Source organism: Dryobates pubescens, chromosome 30, assembly GCF_014839835.1.
Source record: "Dryobates pubescens isolate bDryPub1 chromosome 30, bDryPub1.pri, whole genome shotgun sequence".
Taxonomy (NCBI): domain Eukaryota; kingdom Metazoa; phylum Chordata; class Aves; order Piciformes; family Picidae; genus Dryobates; species Dryobates pubescens.
Window position 1 is genome coordinate 330,943 of NC_071641.1, and position 14,285 is coordinate 345,227.

At 42.2% G+C, this 14,285-nt stretch overlaps 1 protein-coding gene across 1 annotated transcript in view; it reads left to right on the forward strand.

The window, feature by feature from the left end:
- Positions 1 to 1,293: 1,293 nt before the first annotated feature.
- PHYHIPL (phytanoyl-CoA 2-hydroxylase interacting protein like) overlaps positions 1,294 to 14,285 on the forward strand; it is a 57,646-nt gene continuing 44,654 nt past the window's right edge. Inside the window, exon 1 of the mRNA XM_054174592.1 lies at positions 1,294 to 1,423. The gene's annotated coding sequence lies outside the window, so the exon portion shown is untranslated. The remainder of the gene's footprint in view (positions 1,424 to 14,285) is intronic.

The window sequence follows — 14,285 nt, forward strand, 5'->3', positions numbered from 1 at the left end:
CTGTACATGGTGGGGCTGAAGGGAAGTTGACATCCAGTATTTTGGAAGACTAGATCAGTACCTGTGTTACAGTGTAGGAGGCAGAATGCTTAGCAAGGAAGGCCAGAGGACTTCAAGTCTGTGTGTGAAGTACAGGAAGCACAGGGGACATTTTTGTTCCATTCTAGATGTCTCAAAGCTTGGAGAGGACCAACCTTGCTGATTTTTTTTTTTTTTTTTCCTTATGTTCTCAGGCCTTGAAGTTTGAGAAGCCACTCAAACTGCAAAGCCAGTGTCACATTGTGGTGGCTCATATATAATGCCAACAGTAAGATATTAAGACTTCTGGGTAATTAAAATTGTCTTTGTGTTTTCCAGGATTATGCCTTCTGTCAGAGATTAGACAGGAGAGAGTTGAGTCTTACTTTATGCTTTTGAATCTTGGTAGGGTAGAGAAAGGATTGCTTGAGATGGTCTTTTCTAGTGATAAAACAATTTTTCTCCTCACAATAGTAACTTTTTTTTCCCCTCAAACATTATGGATTTTCTGCCTTGTTTGTTTCTCTCTGTGGCATCTTGGCATGGTCCTGAGAAATGTTAAACACTGTCCAGTCTGTGTCTTTAAAAAACAGTGGAGCTTTAAAGAAAATTTTGTATCATTATCATTTGAGTGAGAATATTCATTGCAGTCCCATCAAACTGCCTTGTCCTGTTTCACTGACACTGGCTAACTTCCACATTCCTACAAGACGCAGAGAATTAGGATATGGACAGTAGCTGGTGTACAGAAAGTATCCCAGCTTTGACAGTGGGATCCCGTGGATTTCCTCCAGAGCTGTTGAAAGAGCTATGGACAAGCCCGTGTTTATACTCCTGCAGTACAATGTGAGCAGTGGCACAGAAACGCTGCTGGGCTCCTGCCAAAAACCCCACAAAAGCAGCCAGATTATGTCCCTGCAATGCAAATACGATGACAGTGGCAGCAGGGGAAGCCTGGTTGCACAGCTACCTCCTCCACTACCCTGCTCACCCTTCCCAATTCTGGTAGTGGAAGAGTGTACATACTGAAAGCAAGGTCACCATAAGCACTAACTGCGAAGGGATTTGGGGTGGCAGAGCTTGAAGTTCACACCTGCCTGACTTTGTGATGACACTACTAGCATCCCAGTTCATTTACTGTCCCTTCACTTCAGGTATCTTTGGTGTTTGGCTAGTGGCCAGAGTAGGCAGGACAGTTCCCTGTATGAGGCCCCAAGAGAACTTTAAACAAAACCTCTCTTCTCTGTGCCCAGTTGAGGGGACTGGCAGGAGCTGGGGGAGGAGCACTAGGAGGGCAGTGCAGAGCCCTCTGTGAGCAGAAGGGCCCACAGAGAAATTGCCATCTCCAGTGTAAACGAGAGCAGCTCCTCAAGCAAGGATCACAGCTGATCACCCTGTGCATGAGGTATGGAAGTCCTGGGGCAGAGGGAGACTGGAAAGAGGGAAGAGGGGGAACTAAAAAAGAGCTAAGCAACAAGGAGAGGAAGATGATGAAGGGAGCAGAGAAACCAGGATGGAAAGGCTTGGTACACCTTGACCCACTACCCGCACGGAACATGAAATTCAGTGAGAAGCTCAGACATGCAGAAAGTAGGAAGCAGTGCTGCTGTGGGGAGCAGAAGGAGAATTACTGTAAAATTAATGGCTTTATGCAGTCCCAAGTATGCAATGACTGAGGGATTTGAGTGCAAATGTTCACATTATGCAGGCAAATCTGATGTGCATTTTCCTTTAAATTGTTATTCTGCTTAAATTATTTTTGTCTGTTTCCCACGTGACTCCAGAGTTTAACAACATACAATTGTATTCTTCTACACTGCCAATCTTCTACTAAGCCATGAATTTGGAAAACTGTCTAGAAAAGCAAAAGTTTCTTTTCCTGAATTCAGCAGGTAAGGGATTCACTGCATCTCAGCCCATAAGCTCTCCCATCCGTTCGAAAGGTTATAGGTGATTCCACAAAATTAATGTATTTATTTATGGAGGAGGGGAGTGCACCTATGTGATTTGGGAGCAGGGTGTAAGGCATGGTGTCCTCTTGTGAAGGGATGGTTAGACCCTCTCTTTAAGCATGAGACAGAGCTCAGATAGGATTTGTTCTCTTGGAGTTGAATGCCTTTGGATCCCAGATGTTCAAGGAAAAAGGTTTTCTTGTTTGTTAGTTGCTTGTTTTCCAATGGAGCTTTATTTATTTATATACATACAGAATTATCTATTCTACTGGGTGGGATGTCAGACTTTCTTCTGGCACCTAGTTTAAGCAATAGGTGCTTTTACTGTGCAGATGATGTGTTTTTGCCTCAAGCCTCTTAGGACTGTAAAACCCAGCAGAGTGGTGGTTGACTGCAAAATGAAGAGTGAATAGTACTTGGCTTTATAAATGTGTCAACGCTTTCCACACTATCAAATTCGTGATTATAACCTTCCATTTTCATGAATCTCACATGCATCAGCATGCTTGGACTCACTGTTTGGGGTTTTATGTTGTTGTGCCTTTTTTTTTCTTTCTTCTTTTTTGATTCTTATTTGAAAGCTTAGAAAGCTAGTTATGGGGAAGGTATTACGCTCCAGCTGTCCTTATTTTGACACAAAATGGTATACTGGGCAAAAGAAAATTTGTCCAAAATAACACTACATGTGTCATGGCAGAGTACTTTCTATACAAAGTGCTGTTTTACAGCCTTTTCTTATGGACATTTTCTCCTAAAACTTGCTTGGAACTTGGCAGGCATGCTGCAGACAGCTGTCCAGTACAGCCATGGCTTAAGCCTTCTTCTGTCATTATCAAATGCACAAACATACATCATACAGGGTGGGGTCTCTAGCCACAGGCTGGTTGCAAGCCAGGTTTAACTCACCAGGTAGTACCTGCTCAAAAAGGTGAAATCAGGTCTGGGAACAGCAGATAGAGTGGTGCATCTCAGCCTTCTCTGAGCAATGACTGAGTGTTTGCATTCAGGATGGTGGGGTTCTCCCACGTCCTTGGGACAATGGAAACTCCCCAGGAGAGAACAAGTAGCAGATTTATACTCCTCTGCTGTCCAGTCAGATTGGTGGTGGCTGCATGAGGCTCTTCTTTCACCTTGTTGGTAAATACCAATGAGGCAGCTTACAACACAGCCTTGACCTCATGGTGGAAGAGAAGTGGTGACTTAGTAGTGTGGTTGGGCTCCCCCCTCTTCTGTCTTTCCTGGGGCTGGCCCACCATCATGAGCTCTTCACTCCTCTCAGGCAGTGAGCTGACCCCCATGCTGACAGTAAAATGTTATACCCACCTCTGCTATAGTATTCCTTGGCTGACTGCTGATAAAATGAGTCTGCTGATGTCTCACTTTCCAAAGCAACATTTCAGGTTCTTCACATTCATTCAGGAGGTGCAATTTTTTGGTGTGGTTTTTCCTGTTAAGGGATGTTACATTTTGATATGTCTCTACAGACATAAATGTCAAGCTTTTAGGCATAAGGGATAGGGTGGAGAAAGTACCTTCCTTTTTTATGCTTTTATGACAATAACTGTGAATATAAACAGCTATGATAATGAGGCTTATTGAAAGTATTTTATTAGGGAATGTGCAAGTAATTAATTTTTCAGTAAGAAAGTGCAAATGGCCCCTTATATTGCATGTGAAACAAACTGGAATTTCCTGTGCATAGAAGAGCATTTTTGCCCATCATAGTAGCCAAAGCACTTTCATAAGGTATTTTAGTTTGAAACAATGCTGGTATTTAGTACTGTCATTGTTTTATCCTCTACCACCTCACATCATCAAATTCTGTCATAAAAGATGGTGTAGGATTTTGTAAATGTAAAAATGAAACCATAGGTGGTGTTCTGTAGGTAGAATCTTCACTTTGGAAGCTGGTATGGAGAACAGATAAGCACTCTTCCTACCGAATGGAAAATATTCCTTACCTGAGTTTTACTCATGACTTCACAGAACATTTTGTTGCCTTTGGTTTAGCATTTCTCAATGTTCAAAAAACCTGATTCATGTGGTTTATCAAAAGAAAGACACAGAACTGTTGGAGCAAGTCCAAAGGAGGGCCACAAAGACAATCCAAAGACTGGAACACCTTTGCTATGAGGATAGGCTGAGAGAGCTGGAATTGTTCAGCCTAGAGAAGAGAAGACGCTGCAGGGACCTTAGTGCTGCCTTCTGATACCTAAAGGGGTCTTACAGGAAGGCTGGAGGGGGAATTTTCATAAGGGTATCTAGCAGTAGGACAAGGGGGGGAATGGTTTGAATCAGAGAGAGTAAGTTTAGATGGGAAGAAATTCTTCAGCATGAGGGTGGTGAGATTCTGTAATAGGTTTTCCAGAGGGGTTGTGGATGCCCCTTCCCTGGGGGTGTTTAAGGCCTTGGGCAACCAAGGCTAGATGAGAGGTGTCTCTGCCCAGGGCAGGGGGATTGGAGTAGATGATCTCTAAGGTCCCTTCCAACCTAAACTATTCTATGATTTTGTGGTTCTATGATCTTAAACATCCCTTCTAACCCAAACCATTCTGTGATCTGTAGTGTCTGTCTCACCGTAGCAAAAATTATCATATGCACTTAACAGCAGGCATGTGTGCTTTTCTTAAGGTTTGAGTGAGGTGAGAAAAACTATCACGTTGAGCATTACCATGCTTTTGTCTGGATAATTCAAGGTGTGAATTATTTCACTGTTTACTATACCTTAGCTTTCAAGAAAGCAATTTTATGTATACAGTACTTAAGCACCCTTGAAGGCCCCCTGACATTTGCTGGGATTGCATATAAAATCCTGCCATGGATGCAGAGAGTGCTCAGCTTCTTCCTCCAAAAGGCTAGTCACATCTTCACATATGAGGAGATATTTATTAAGTACAATGTTAACAGCTACCATATTGCTGTACTCCCACGGTGACGCAAATGTTGGCAAAAGCTACTGTGCCAGCTGCCCACTTACACACTCTAGTGGCACCTTTGCTGTTCCTCAAATCCACAAATTACCATTCTCAACCAATTAATGCTCAAACTCTGGTGTTTTTTTCCTGCCTGTCGTATTTAGCAGATTGCTGTGAGAAAATAAAAGATGAAGATAGATACACAGGAACCTGTCAAGCCAGACCCAACCCAGCAAAGTTAAAAACTTCTCCATGCCAGAAAATACCCTGGAGTTCTCTATGGATTAGTGTAGAGATTAAAGAGATTAAACCTTAATTAAAATCAGCACTTGTATACAGTACATGTGGCAGATAACTATTCTTGCTGTAATGGAGAAAAAAATCTCACTGCAGTTACACGAGTCCTATCTTTTATCCTACTCTAGGAGGGGATTTCTGCAGGGGCTGCTGGTGGACACATTGTTTAGGTCAGTATAGAAATGTGGAACTATAGAAGGCTCCCCATAGAATGGTGCTTCTCTGTAATGAGGTGTCTTCCATATCCAGCATTTCTGTCTAAACTGCACATAATGTGCTTACTATCTAGACAAAACATAGGAGATGCATTCCCCTCTTGACTGCATGAAACTGGGGATGACAACCATTTCTGATAACTTTTCATCTCTAAAAGTATTTATCTCACATATAAGGTAATCTCTGACCTCCAAAATACACTACAGGGGCATATTCAAGACTAGAATTTGTGTCCTTTTTAGTTCTGTTTACACAAAGAAGAGTTACATTTCTCATGTTTGAAAAAGAAAAACAAAATCAACTTAATTTGTGCATGTCATTTCAATAGTTGTGTAATCACTTTTGCTTGTCCATGAAGCTTTATTTTGATTATCAGGAATGATTTTGTACTCTATGGACTTGTGATGAACAGGAAGCATGTGATGATTGTACTGTGGTGGTGCTGATCGCCAAAATGCGAGGGATAAAAGCCTGCAATTTTTGCTGTACGTTCTTTCAGAAATCAATGGCCACTTCAATATATCAAAACAGAAATACAGAAAATCAAAACAGAATCATAGAATGGCTCAGGTTGGAAAGATCATCTACTCCAACCCCCCTACCATGGGCAAGAACACCTCTCAGCTACAGCCAGCTGCTCAAGGCTTCATCCAGCCTGGCCGTGAAAACCCCCAGGTAAGAGGCATCCACAGCCATCCTGGGCAACCTATTCCAGAGTCTCACCATCCTCATACTGAACAACTTCTTCCTAAGGTCCAGCCTAAGCCTACGCTCCCTCAGCTTCAAACCCTTCCCGCCTTGTCCTATCACTAGACACTGTTATGAAAAGTCCTTCTCCAGCCTTCCTGTAGGATCCCTTCAGATATTGAAAGGCATCTCTAAGGTCCCCCCAGAGCCTTCTCTAGGCTCAACTACTCCAGGTCCCTCAGCTTATCACCCCATCTCCCTCTAAATGACATGCCAATGCCTTTCTCAGATGCCAGCAGTACTGTTCTTGTCTGGAATTTGTATACTAATCAAGAGGGGCTCTTCTGGAGTGTCACTGTTTGAATGCTTTCAAAACTCATATATGGAATAGAATAGAATTAACCAGGCTGGAAAAGACCTTCGAGATCATCGAGTCGAACCCATCACCCAATACCATCTAATCAACTAAGCCTTGGAACCAAGTGCCTTGTCCAGTCTCTTCTTAAATACTTCCAGTGATGGTGACTCCACCACCTCCCTGGGCAGCCCATGCCAATGGCAAATCACTCTTTCTGTGAAGAACTTCTTCCTAACATCCATCCTAAACCTCCAGCTTGAGACTGTGTTCTCTTGTTCTGTTGGTGGCTGCCTGGGAGAAGAGACCAACTCCCACCTGGCTACAACCTCCCTTCAGGTAGTTGTAGACAGCAATAAGGTCTCCTCTGAGCCTCCTCTTCTCCAGGCTAAACAATCCCAGCTCCCTCAGCCTCTCCTCATAGGTCTTGTAATCCATTGCTCTCCATTTATTGGAGAGATGAAACATGAGTAGGCCATAATTCATCCTTTCAGCAGATCTAGTTCTGTATTTGTGGCTGCATGGAGCTATTTGCTCTCATGCAGAAACCTGAAGGGTGTTTACATTGTCATGGCATTCACCAGTATTCCCTTCTGACCTCATCTGTGTTTTGGTGTAATGTTGTTTTCGGGACACGTTTGATAGTTTAGAAGTAGGCATGTACATTACATCTCCCAAAGCAGCAGGCCTTCTGGTGCTCAGACTGATGGCTTCGTTCGTTTACCTTATTCAGGGATTGCTGCGCATAAAGCATTCCTTCAGATCATTGCCATATTATTTATTTATAGTTTCAGGGCATATTATGTTTAAATTACTTGAAATAGTGTCATAACAAGTATAAACTAATTATTCTGATCAATGTCTAAATACCATGTCATCAAGTGCCAGCTGTCATTTTAGAATGCCTTCCTGTGAAAAGCCTTCTGTGAGCCTAATTGGGCTGGATCCTTCTCTTTCAACTCATGTGTTGGATTCAGCTAACTATCACTCTGAGAAGAGAGAATATCATCTTTGTCTTGGGAAACTTTGTAAGAGGTATTTTGTCCTCATGCTTTTCCTTACTCAGCAAACAAAGAGTTATTATGTATAAAATAAAAACAAAAAATACATTGCATATGTTACGTTATCGAGAAAGCAACTCAGCAAAAGAGGGCTGAGAGAGGAAGAAATAAAACCATGACTTCAGTGGAGAAGAAAAAGCAGAAAGTTTGCAGAAGCAGAGAAAAAATATTATTTCAGAACTCTAATAAGCAATATTAGTGACTTTTGAAATAACAATGTCTGCTGGGGCATGTACAGAGGAGCACTAAGAAAGCTCATCTGTCTGGTGACTGCCAAATTACATTGCTCCAACACAAATAGCTCAGCTACATTTAACTATCCTTACTGGAGGCAATCAATCACATATGGAACAGAGCAGTTATAAATAATGTCGGTCCTTCTTCTACATTTAGTTATTTTTTGCAACTAAGCTATATTTATGTCCAAAAGAAGTATTTTGATAACTGAAGGTCTTTCTCCTACAAGGAAGGGGGGGGGCGAAAGTCAGCATGGGTCAAGAAATAATTGAAATTCAGAATTCAGTGCCAGGATGTGCTTCATCTTCAGAACCAAAGCATTGCCACCCTGTGCAACCTTTCGAAAGTCATTGGTGCCTTAGGCTTAAGTACCTAATGTCACAGTGAATGAAGAGATCCAGACAGCTAACTTACTGCTTATGATGGAAAAACAGCACAGCAAGTAGAAGGAGGAGCAGCACTGTAAGAATATAATAGCTGCAGAAGTAGTTTAAAGAAAACTAATAGAATAGGTATCTTTGGGCAGAAGTTTAGCTCCTTGAAATTCACTGTGCTATGTTTGGGAGTGTGGCAATGGCAAAATGCTTTAAAAACACTGATTTATGGTGTGGGGGTTTTTTGGGGGAGGGGGTTGTTTGTTTGGTTGGTTTTGTTTGGTTTTGCTGTCAATGTCTGCTCCACAAAGAACAGTTTTAGCAATTTCTGCGCACTGTGGGTTGCCAGCTCTCCAGAGCTGTCTCGGAGAGTCTGTCTAAAGTATGCTGAGCTCAGTCGCACAAATGGCATCAGCAAGATATACAAACAGGTTCCCTTGCTGAGCATAGGACATCAAAGCAGGAGCACTGCCAGAGAGCTCAGCAGGGGCAGTGTCATTAACCAGTGTGATAACACATCTACTCATATTTAATAATTCAGAAATAAACAAGGGAAAACCTTATTTTCTTAACAGACTGAATCTAGCCAGATGATCAATGCCAGTACTACTTTTCTCCCACGAAACACAGACATGCAGTGGATCGTGCCATAGTTTGTTGGGGTTTGTTTTCTCCTTTCCCTCTTTTGGGCCACTCTCTCTGCCTTATATTTCAGAACTATTCTGCAGGGCTTGAGAGAAGACAGGTACAGTACTGTGCTTAGATTTGTTCTGCCTCTGATATTTGAGTGTAAATGGAGTTAGCCTTAGAAGTTTTAGCCCCTTTTTCCCTCAAGTTTGGCTTTGATCTTACTGCCAAGGAAATGCATATCAGCCAATAACATTTTAAGGAAAAAAATGCAAACGGAAAAGAAAGTGTGGCAAGTTTTTTTTATAAAATATGCATGTTTAGGTTGTGCTTTCCTTTTGAGAGTTTTATAAAGTCCAGCATAAAAAAATATTTAAGTGTTAACTGATTCCATGTTACAGCTTTTTGAACAGAAAAAAACCACTCAGATATGAATCCTTCTGTTTATAATACTGTAGCGACATGTCAGAGGGGAAATGTCCTTAGTTTTTTCTATCTTTAAAAATCCAGTGTTTAAAAATGCTTTATTCCAGATCCTTCACTGAATAATTTGCATAATGATTTCAGTTTCTGTGAGATTCATCACCAGCAAATTTTTTCATTAGAATGCATATGAAGGACAAACATAGAAGGAACTGAACACAGCTGGACTGAATCCATAAAAAATGTGTGAGCAAATACTGGTGTATTTTTATCCCTGCGTTTCCTCATCTCTCTTAAGAAGTGGTTAAAATCTACCTATAAAGCACTGAAAAACCTCCATCACTTACTGGGTTTTGTAAATTTATGAGCCCTCCGTGGCTCACAATCAGAAGACAGGACAGACCCTTTACTGATTTTGGCCTTTTTTCTATAGGTGTAAAACTTGTTGAGATATTCTCACATCACTACAAACAGCCTCCACCCATGAACACTGTTAATCTCTCTGGTATGTTCAGGTCTTGCATATGTTGGCTTTTTGCCATTTTATCTGATCACACAAAGCTTACACTATGACAGCAAAGGAAGATAAAGAAAGGAGCAGAGCAGAGAATAAATATGAATGAAAAGGATGAAAAAGGTTCTTGTTTTCCATCCATTCTGCTACTTTTTCTTCTTTTCTTTTCTATCTTTCCTTTTAAATTCACCTCTTTCTGTCATCAAGATTTTGAATGTTTGACGTCATTCCCTCTGCCTTCCTCTTCTACAAGCTTGGCTTATGAGGAACAAGCACTAATGAATGATTGACTCTTCCCTAGGAGCAAAAAGCAGTACACTTACAGGAGGAGACTGAAGGGAGTAACACGGCATCGTTTCACAAATCAGTGTGCACAAAATGTCAGGCAGCGTGTGTCACCACGTGGTAGCTTGTTAGGAAGAACAACATGTTTTTCTTCCCCCTGAACCTATTCCAGAAGTAACCCATTTGTAATCTCTAGACTCCAGACATTGGAGCATTTTGCTGACTGTTCATTTTACTGAGGATTAAAACCTTCTTGCTTAGTTGCCTCCCATTTCGTTCCCTGAACATCTGGTTAGCTAAGTACCAGGTAGTGGCTTCTCACACAGGTCTGTGGTGAGGTGCAACTCTTTTTTTTTTCCTTGTGTATATATAAAAGAGAGTGAATTTTATTTCTGTAGTATTTTCATTAGCTTTGGATATTCTGAAAAGACTTTCAAGATGACAATACCTGTGTTGAGCTCCAGATCCTCTGCTGATCTGTGGTTCAAATCCTGTTCTTCACGTGTTTTCTTTCTTAGTCCTTACATAAGGAGGTTACATAAGAGAAGGTTGTAATCTCTAAAATAATTTACCGTATTAAACAGCAGCTCCCATCAATGGATCTCTATCAGTCGCCTGGAGCAGAAAGGAGACATGCCGCTGTACATTTGGAAAAGGGTTGTTTACACTTCTCATCAATGCTTGCTGCCTGTCATGGGCAGATGTCATCAACAGTCATTATGCAGCTCTGAAAACAGAATCAAATTTGACCAGGACAGGTCCTCAAACAATTGATAAACTGCCTCTGAATAGTGGAAATATGTGGAGCCCATTCTCTCCACCAGTCCTCTGTCACTCAGAGATCACAGAATCACAAAATATATCTGGTTGGAAGAGACCTCCAAGATCATCTAGTCCAACCCTCAAACCAGCACTGAAGGGTCAACACTAAACCATGTCCCTAAGTGCCAGGTCCACAGGCCACTTAAATACCTTCAGGGATGGTGGCTCAATCACTGCCCTGGGCAAACCATTCCAATGTTTGATAACCCTTTCAGTGAGGAAGTATTTCCTAATATCCAGCCTGAACCTCCCCTGCTATGGCTTGTAACCATTTCCTCTAGACCTGTCGCTCGACATCAAGAAGAGGCTGCCTGCCTTCTGGCTCCAGTCTCCCTTCAGGTAGTCACAGAGAGACATAAGGTGTCCTGCAGATCCAGAACTAGGGCACCATGGAAAGGGAGTACTCAGTGGAGGTGTACATGCCAGTTATTCAGTTGGGATGTGCATGTCAAGCTGAAGAATCCTCACCCCTAAGAGTTATGGTTTTTCTATGTGTTGCTGAGCTGTTCTTGTGGAGAGGAGCCATGCCCAGCACATGCATGCTGATCCCTGCAGCAGTACTGTGTCATCTCTGGAAATGTCAGCCTATATTTGCATCTTGTTCTTTTTTCTGTTTTCCCCCGGAAACCACTGGTAAGCAAAGAGGGTGAGCATAAGAGCAGTCATGTGTGTGCTTCTTTGGCTGTCCTAGGTACTGTGCTGTGCCCTGGGAAGGGCAGAAACAGCATCAGAGGGGCTCCTGTGCTTCTGTCCTGCCCACTTTCCCAAACAGTGTGAGCACAGCATCAAGAGCTGGCACTGTGGTTCTGACAGTACTCCTGCAACAGCTATGTGGTGTGGAAGGGACCACCTGTCATGGTCTCATATTGATAAATTTCCCCAAATCTGGTTTCCTCTGCTTAGCTACCACGAGAAGATAGAGAGTACAGAGAGTGGCATCCTTTTTTCTTCCTTCCCCCACCCTCATACAAGGCTTGAGAGCAGCACTGCCTTCTCCTTTCCTTTGAGAAGTGCTGGCAAGCACAGGCTGTTACAGTCTACCGCATACAGCGCCTTGGCGTCAGAAGCGGTCAGCTGCTCCCATGCTCCTGTCTGCTTGCTGGTGTGTGGCAAAGGGCATAAGAGAAAGGAAAGCAATGTTGTAGTTCTGAAATGAGGCATAGCAAGCATTGTATGCCTGCAGCTCCAGCCTAGCCTGCCAGTGTTTGTCTGCTCTTTAGTTAGCAGGTAGAACATTACAAGTGACTTGTACTTAGTTGCTCTCCTGTGCAAACCCCTCTGATCTCCAGCAAGACTGGAAGACATAATTTAAGGCTGTAAGAAATGTGTTGCTTAGCCTTTTTGGAAGTGCACAGGTAGGGTTCACGTGGTAATGTTTTCTTTGAAATACAAGAGTGCTTTGTAAAGGCTAAATGTCATGACAGCAAAAAAAAAATTATTCAGATATGTCTCTGCCAGAATGACATTCTCTTTGTCAGAAATAGCCAACAGTCCTCCCGTGATGGGAGAGCTGGCTATCTCTTTGTTGTTTGCTTCTTCTCCTTTACAGTCTCTAGACGGGTGCAGGCAGAGGGGCTTTCTATCTGTTTGCTTCCTTCTCCAAAACAAGGACACCAGAGCAACAATCTTTAGGTAACCAAAATGTTGGACTGAATCAAAAGTTTGTTATGAGCTATGTAGCAGAACATACTGTTGTGCTTTATCTGCGCAAAGTGTGATCTCTATTTAACAGCAGTTGCAGCAACAGAAATGTTTCTGGTGACAGATTGTGGTTGGCTTTTTGTTTGGTTTTCTGAGCATTCTTCTTCTCCCTTCTGGTTATTCTTGAAGTTGTGACATGAGATCAGAGAAACCTAAGAGCTTCAGTGACTTCTTAGCATGCCATCATTTCAAGCTGAATAAGCATTCATGAATAGAGCCTGTGAGAAGGGAATTGATGTATTATTTGAATGCCCTGACTTTATAATTCATACAAAACTCTCTCTGCAGGAACATGTCCAGTGCTGAAAACTTTGCCTTAAGTTTCAGATGGATCAAGCAGTAATAAGACTCCATGGTTAGTTGAGGGGGAGGAAAAGAAGAAACAATTTAAAAGCAATGAAAGAAGATACCCACTATCATTGCTGTAGCAAAGCTTTTGTTCCAGCAGCATGTGGAGCCACCACATAATAGCTGGAGAACTGACCCTGCTCTCAATTGCCTGCCTTGCAGCTGCACACACAGGATTGCAGCCTCAGTTTGGGAACAACTGGCTGAAGGGGAGGCAGCTGGCTTCCCTGATCAGCTGTGTTTTGAGATGAGCAATTTTCTGTCAAGGTCAGTGAGAGTTTGACAGTGTAAGGAGTCCAGACCACCATCCCTAGAGAGGGTAGAGAAATCCAAAATGAGAAAACAGGAATAAGACCATACATTCCCTCTAAAACTACTTGCATAACCTCTTTCAATCTGAAAATATTTGTTGATAAAGTGTTTTTTCCAGCAACATACAGGAAGGAGGTTTTATTCCAAGAATTCACAGTTTGCATAAAGCTTGCATAGTATTTCCATTTGGACAGTGCTGTCAGGCACTCATTTTAATCAGCGCTGAAAATCCCAAACCAGCTGTAATCTAATCCCAGCACTTGCTCCTATCTTCATATTGACACTCCTGGCACCTCCCAGGAATTTGTCTTCTGCAATCAAACAGCAGCACATTGGGAGTGAGTGTCTTTGCCCAGACTGTCTGCTATTTAATAATGCTTGCTGATAGGAACTGCTCTCCTAAGCTCTAGATGACATGGATTAAAATGCTGAAGCACTGTGCATCAAGATAAAACCAAGGCCCAAGCAGTCTGGGTTTCCCTGCATTAGCCATTGTGTTCAGTGCATACTTTTTTTAAGATAATTTTTTGCAAATTTTAATTAAGAAAGTAGTTTTGAACTAGCTGCTGAAAGGAACAACCTCTGCTTTCACAGCTGGGCTTCCCAATGTGTGCCTTATTTGTCAGTAAGCATCCCTTATCCCTCCTAAGCATGGGAAGAAGCCTTGAAAACATCTTGGAGTGCCTCCCTGCGTTTTTTCCCTGACTTAGTTGCTGTCATGTTTTTATCAGACATCACTGCTCCTGTTCCAGAAGCGGGGAGGGCTGCTTGCAATCTAGGTAGGGGCCAGTCAAGTGCACTTTTGATGTCTGTGATAGGCCTGTTATTAACTCCTGAGGGCATAAGACTCAGTGGTCAGGCTATAGATAGCATATGGGTCTGATAGCTGCTAATCTCATTAACCCTCAGATTTAGCTTGATTTATACTTCAGTTGCTCTCCCTAGTTTTTAGTGACATATTAATCATCTTCAAGAAAGAACAAAACCACAGGATAGATGATAAAAAAGTGATCACAGCTTTTTTGCTCAGGCTTCAAACTCTCTGCAGAGAATGGAGATTTTGGATATAATTTAGTGCCAGTGGTGTTAATTTCTGTTGCACTGTTTGGTAAATGTGAATAGTCCTCGGTCAATGCTAAAG